At 45.3% G+C, this 6000-nt stretch overlaps 1 protein-coding gene across 2 annotated transcripts in view; it reads left to right on the top strand.

Annotated features, from left to right (window-relative positions):
* Nucleotides 1–3344: 3344 nt before the first annotated feature.
* Nucleotides 3345–6000, top strand: part of TMTC4 (transmembrane O-mannosyltransferase targeting cadherins 4) — a 53315-nt gene continuing 50659 nt past the window's right edge. For both annotated transcript variants that reach the window (XM_026668941.2, XM_087967313.1), the window contains exon 1: nucleotides 3345–3510. The gene's annotated coding sequence lies outside the window, so the exon portion shown is untranslated. The remainder of the gene's footprint in view (nucleotides 3511–6000) is intronic.

Below are 6000 nucleotides of genomic sequence, written 5' to 3'. Positions count from 1 at the left end.
CCCTTATTACATTCTTGGCAGGACTAGACTTCCTGTCTCAGGAACTTCTCTTGAGTTTTGCCCCCCTCTTTTGCTGGTACTTTGCTTGTGTGGAGTGACCATTCAAAGTTAAAATGGCACTGAAAAAAGTGACTTATGATCGTTTTACACACTTACGACTGATGCATCATCCTCACAGTCGAGAGGCCAGGCGAGGAGATGCGTTCCTCAATGTGAGTGATATTGAGTTGGCCACCAAGCCATGTCCACCCAGTCACATGACCATCAAGCCATGCCTACCACCTAAGCCACGCCAACAGAACCAGTTGTTAAAAAATTTGAATCCCACCCCTGCTAATGTTCTTCTTGGCTTCTAGGTGCTCACTAAGAAAGGATTTTTTCAAAATGACTAATGAACATTAGTATTTCCTATATTATTATTAACACGCTCTGATGCTAAGGAGTTCTACTCCCCCTCCCCACCTGAAAAAAATATGTTCCAACTGCAGTTGAGCTAAGCCATGCCCAGGCTCCTTGCTGTCACCTTCTTGCTCACACAGCAAATACTGTTTCAGTTTCCAAACAGTCCTCAACTGTCTCACACACTGACAGGACGCTAGCCAGATGAATACCGATGGATGCTGATAGGCAGAGGCACAATTTGCCCCCTCTTATTTTCCTCCCAAAAAATTTGCCCGATCACATAGTTTCGTAGCAAAGCACAGGTACCCTACTAGTAAGTTATACTCATGCATTTTTAGCAGCTGGGGAAAAAAGTTTAAGGCAAGGCAGAATGGTGGCCATCTATTACTATTATTCCAGAAAGCAGGACTAAAAGCAGTTTAACTAAACAATGACCAGGAGGTGCTTCCAAAAATTTATTAGCTTTCATTTCCGAACATGTTTAAGCACAGACTATACAGCCAATTGCAGTCACAGCAATTTGTTGGTGCTTCCTAGAGTATCGCATTTCATTTTAAAAACATGATACTTTCCAGCATTTACAGAGTTGAAAATTGCTGAATTTCATGTATTTTATTTTCTTCACAAGTGGTGCCTGTTTTTCCCCATCACCACCCTGTAAAGCTAAATTAATCTCTGGTAGCCCTACTGTATTACTGACGTATTAAAAAAACCTGTCCTTGTAGATTGGGCAACAGAGGTGGTATTCAGCAGGTTCTGACCAATTCTTGAGAACCACTAGCAGAAATTTTGAGTAGTTCAGAGAACCGACAAATACCACCTCTGACTGGCCCCACCCCCATCTATTCTTTGCCTCCCGAGTCCCAGCTGATCGGCTGGGTCTTCTTTTGTTGCCCTACACAGGAGTACGGAGCTGGAAAGCAGGTTAGTGGAGTGGAGAGGGAATGGAGATTTTACAGCAAGGGTCTTCAAACTTGGCAAGTTTAAGACTTGTGGACTTCAACTCCCAGAACTCCTGAGCTAACATGACTGGAGGAGGAATTCTGGGAGTTGAAGTCCACAAGTCTTAAAGCTGTCAAGTTTGAAGACTCCTCTTTTACAGTATCCTTCCCCTTCCACGCCCACAGAACCTGTAGTATAAAAATTTGAATCCCACCACTGTTGGGCAGCCTTGGACAGTTCTAAAAGAAATTCAGAAATTCTAAAAGAAATACAGTACAATATAGGAGGGGGCCAAGAGGAAGACCTCACCGTTTATAGCCCTCATAATTTTCCGTCCCTGTGGTAGGGCAATTGCATAATACAGTAATAATAACAGTAACAACAGCAATAACTCATCTCATTTGGAAAAAACTCTTCTCTCAGGATGAATTTCTACCTGTCTTGCGCTGCTCCATGGGAGCATGTGATTACTATAAACCTACCTTCAATCAAGGACCTGTATACTGCATGAGTCAAAAAGAGGGCTGTGAAAATATTTACAGACCCCTCACATCCCGGACATAAACTGTTTCAACTCCTACCCTCAAAACGACGCTATAGAACAGGGGTCGCCAACCTTTTGGACTTCAGGGATCACCAAACTCATAATTTTATATCTCGTGGACCACTAATATGAATTTTGACTGACAGTGGCTTGCTGATGTTGGTGGGAAAGTTGGTCCCATATTCCAGAGCTGCAGTGGTCACAAGACTGGCCCTTTGGTCATCACGGAGCAGCTCCTCCAATCCATGGTAGGCCAGTGCACCCAGGTGGAGGAGCAACTGCTCCAGGATGACCAAAGGGCCCTCAACAATGCCCAACTATTTACAAAGTCTGCATTGCTATTACTATTAATCTTCTCATCACTACTTATCACCCATCTCCTCCCACTTGTGACTGTATGACTATAAGTTGCTTATATCCTTATGATTTACATTGACTGTTTCCTAGTATGATTTGATTGATTATTGTACCCTATGACTATTATTAAGTGTTGTACTTTATGATTCTTGACTCTTGATGAATGTATCTTTTCTTTTATGTACACTGAGAGCATTTGCACCAAGACAAATTCCTTGTGTGTCCAATCACACTTGGGCCAATAAATAATTCTATTGTTGCCAGAAAATCAAGGTAAATGGATTACAGGTAGTCCTCAACTTACAACAGATCATTTCATGGCTGTTTAAAGTTACAACAGCACTGAAAAAAAATGACTTTCGACTGTTTTTCAGCCTTACAACCACTTCAGCATCCCCATAGTCCTGTGATCAAAATTCAGACACTTGGCCACTGACTCATATTGATGACAGCTGCAGCGCCTGGGGGTGTGTGTCACATGATCCCCTTTTGCAACCTGAAATGGCAAAGCCAACTTGGATTCACTTAACAACCGGGTTAATCACTTAACAACGATTCATTTAATCACTGCGGCAAGAAAGATAGTTAGAATGGGGCAATGCTGACTTAAATTTCTCGGTTAGCAACATCAATTTGGGGCTCCAATGTAGCCTTAGGATGAGGCAGGTAGTTAGGCCTTGGGCGCAAACTTACTTAACTACGTACTACTACTACAGGTAGTCCTGCAGTAGTATTTAAGTAAGTCTGTGCCCCCAAGGCCTAACTGCCTGCCTGGGATTATTCCTAAGGAACGTAGCAGGCTTTTCTACAGAATCCCTCCCAGCTAACACCACCCAGTTAGGATCGCGCTGTACTTCCCATTCCCAGCTAAATCGTCCACGCAGAACACTCCCCCACCACCACCACCATCAAAAAAAATAATAATTCCACGCGATTCGACCTCTCTCCCCCCCTCCCGCCGCCCACCACACGCGCCCGGCCTCTTTCCCGCCCGCCCCACAGACGTCACTCCGCCCGTCAAGGAGCGGGGGCCGGTCCTTTGGAGGGGCGGAGAAGGGGGATGGCGGGGGGGGGAGGCGAGCCAATCCGCCCGGTGCTTGCCTTCCGGGAGCGAGGAGGCGAGGGTGGCTCCTCCTTCGGTCGACCGGTTCCCCGGCCCGCCCATCCCCGGCTCCGTCTGAGGAGAGGGAGGGAGGGAGGGAGGCAGGGCAGAGTTCCCCATCGCGGGTGGGCGATGCCGCTCGGGCTCCTTTTCCAGCTTGCAGGTAAAGCCCGTCGGGGGCGAGGCGCGGAGGGGGGCGGTTTCTGGCGGCGGCCGCGGGACGGGCAGGGCTGTGGGGGGAACCAGGATCCCCGCGTGCGGCGGCGAGGGAAAGGGGGCTCTTCCGCGGCTCCCTCCGCCAGAGCGGCGCTCAGGACAAAGGAATCGCCGGAGGAGCCACACCGCAAACGCGGGGGTCCGGCTCTCCCCGCCACTTTTTTTCAGGCGTTTGTCCGCCTGCCTGTCCGCGCCCGCTCGGTCCCTCCTTTTTTATTTTTACCTGCCCCGGAGGCGCTGCTATAACCGGCCGCGACCTTTTCCCGAGGACCTGCTTCTCTGCCCCCGGGCGGACTCGGGGAAAGCGTCCCTTCCACGTTCCCGGGAAGAACCCACCCCGCCACCTCACCGCCGCGCAAAAACTTCTCTGCGCTCCCCTCCCAGGTGACTCCCCTCGGCCTTTAAGGCTACCGGATATAGCCATGGGCGACCTGCCTCCAACCGACCTTCCGCGGCCGGTCTTTGCTAGGAGCTTAAAGAATCTGCGTTAAATCCCAAAGGTGCTTTCCCCCCCCCTCTCTTTTCCCCAAGAGGCAACTGGAGTTTCTTGTTTTTGTTTTGTTTTTTCTTTGAAGACGTTTCGCTTCTCATCCAAGAAGCTTCTTCAGCTCTGACTGGATGGTGGGGAATGGAAGGATTTATTCTCCTTGCAGACAGACAGACAGACAGCTGGTCGTTTGCATTCTTTTTTTGGAGTGTCGTTGAAGCCCCTTTGGAGGTTTGTCCGGGTGCTCAGAGTCACCTGAGTTGTGCTTCTTGGATGAGAAGAGAAACGCCTTCGAAGGAAAAAAAGAAAGAAAAGAAAGTCCAGTTGCTTCTTGAAAAAGCGTATCATGACCTGGATGACTGAGAATCTCAATAGACAACCCGTGTTAAGTGTCTGTGGAGATTCTCAGATGATTCAGGTCATGGTTGTCCCAAAGATGCTTTTTTTTTTTTTCCAAGAGGCAACTGCACTTTCTGGTTTTTTCTTTCAAGACGTTTCGCTTCTCATCCAAGAAGCTTCTTCAGCTCTGACTAGATTCTATTCCCTCAGTAACCAGTCAGAGCTGAAGAAGCTTCTTGGATGAGAAGCGAAACGTCTTAAAAGAAAAACCAGAAAGACCAGTTGCCTCTTGAAAAAAAAAAAAAAAGCATCTTTGGGACAACCCGCATGAAGGCTTCCTGGTCAGTCCATTTTAGGAATGGATTCACCTGCCACAATGGAAATTTCCTGCTGGCAAAATGTGTAGAACCAATCCTCCAATTTGAGGGGTATGCATGGGACATATTCCAACTTTAAAATTTTGTGATGAGTTTTTCGGTCACACATCAGAAAGTTCCGTGTATGCCGGTGCCATGCAGATAAATTCCTGATCAACTGTGTATGCTTGCTTTCATGTAATCCCATGGGACATATTTATTTATTTTTATTATGCTTTTTCACATTTTAAAAATCTTATTCTCATCTTTAACAACACTGTGACATCATTAATACATATACAAATCTCAATATCTTATTTATATACATTTATCTACAATCTTCTTATCTCTATTAATCTTATTCCTATTGTTCAACCATTTGTACCAATTGTCAGTGGGACATATTTCTAAATAGGCACGCATAGGTGAATAGAATTCCCTAAGTCTTTCTGTTGAGATATATAGGATGTGTGTGCGTTTGTGTGTGTGTGTGTGTGTTCTGAATGCAGGACACACACACACATATCCTTGGGCGTAATAACACATCTCATTTGAATAAATTTACAGTGTGTGAGAGTGGGGGAGGGATTCATTCTGGAGAATTTCAAAACTTAGTTCCAAAGGATATTCTTTGCCTAGAAAAAGATGGTATTCTGCTCTTCTCTTTGGGAACCTCCATTATAGCTTTGCTGAAAATTGTTATTAATCTCCTATTTGTCTTTTCTCCCTACTAAATTGTTTTTGCCCAGAAGATTGCCTTTAAAACAGAAGGGAATGGCAATGATAGCATAAAAACAAGAAGATAATTAGCCAGAGTATGGCACTTTGTGTATTTTTATAGAAATCAATATAGAAGATATTGCTATAGTAACCGTGGCTGGATTGTAGACTCAACCAATTAATGTCCACTACAAATTAATTTATTCCCCATTCTCAGAAAGGGCTTTACTTGGGAGATCTGGTGTCATCTGTTGGTCAAATCATAGCTGGGTTTTTCTTTCTTTTCCCTTTCCTTTTTTGCTATCTCAAATTTTAAAAATCATTAAGAAATCTTTTTTATTTAGCACAGGAATTGCAATGTTTTGCTTGAATTTCCCCCTCCCCCAATAATATAGGGTCACAGATTGTGATCAGTAAAGTGAAATTGGAGGCCCCTTGAGATCTGCGTTCCAGTATTTTAAGTTTTGACAGGGTTATCTAGGTTCAGTAAACAAAGAGCTTGTGGGTATGAACTGTAGTGGAATTTTTTTTCTTG

Source organism: Notechis scutatus, chromosome 5 (genome assembly GCF_049901735.1).
Source record: "Notechis scutatus isolate UNSWTSFEM ecotype Mainland chromosome 5, rNotScu1.2, whole genome shotgun sequence".
In the NCBI taxonomy this organism is placed as follows: domain Eukaryota; kingdom Metazoa; phylum Chordata; class Lepidosauria; order Squamata; family Elapidae; genus Notechis; species Notechis scutatus.
The sequence above is the reverse complement of the archived record's forward strand: the minus strand, read 5'-3'. Positions and strand labels throughout refer to the sequence as shown.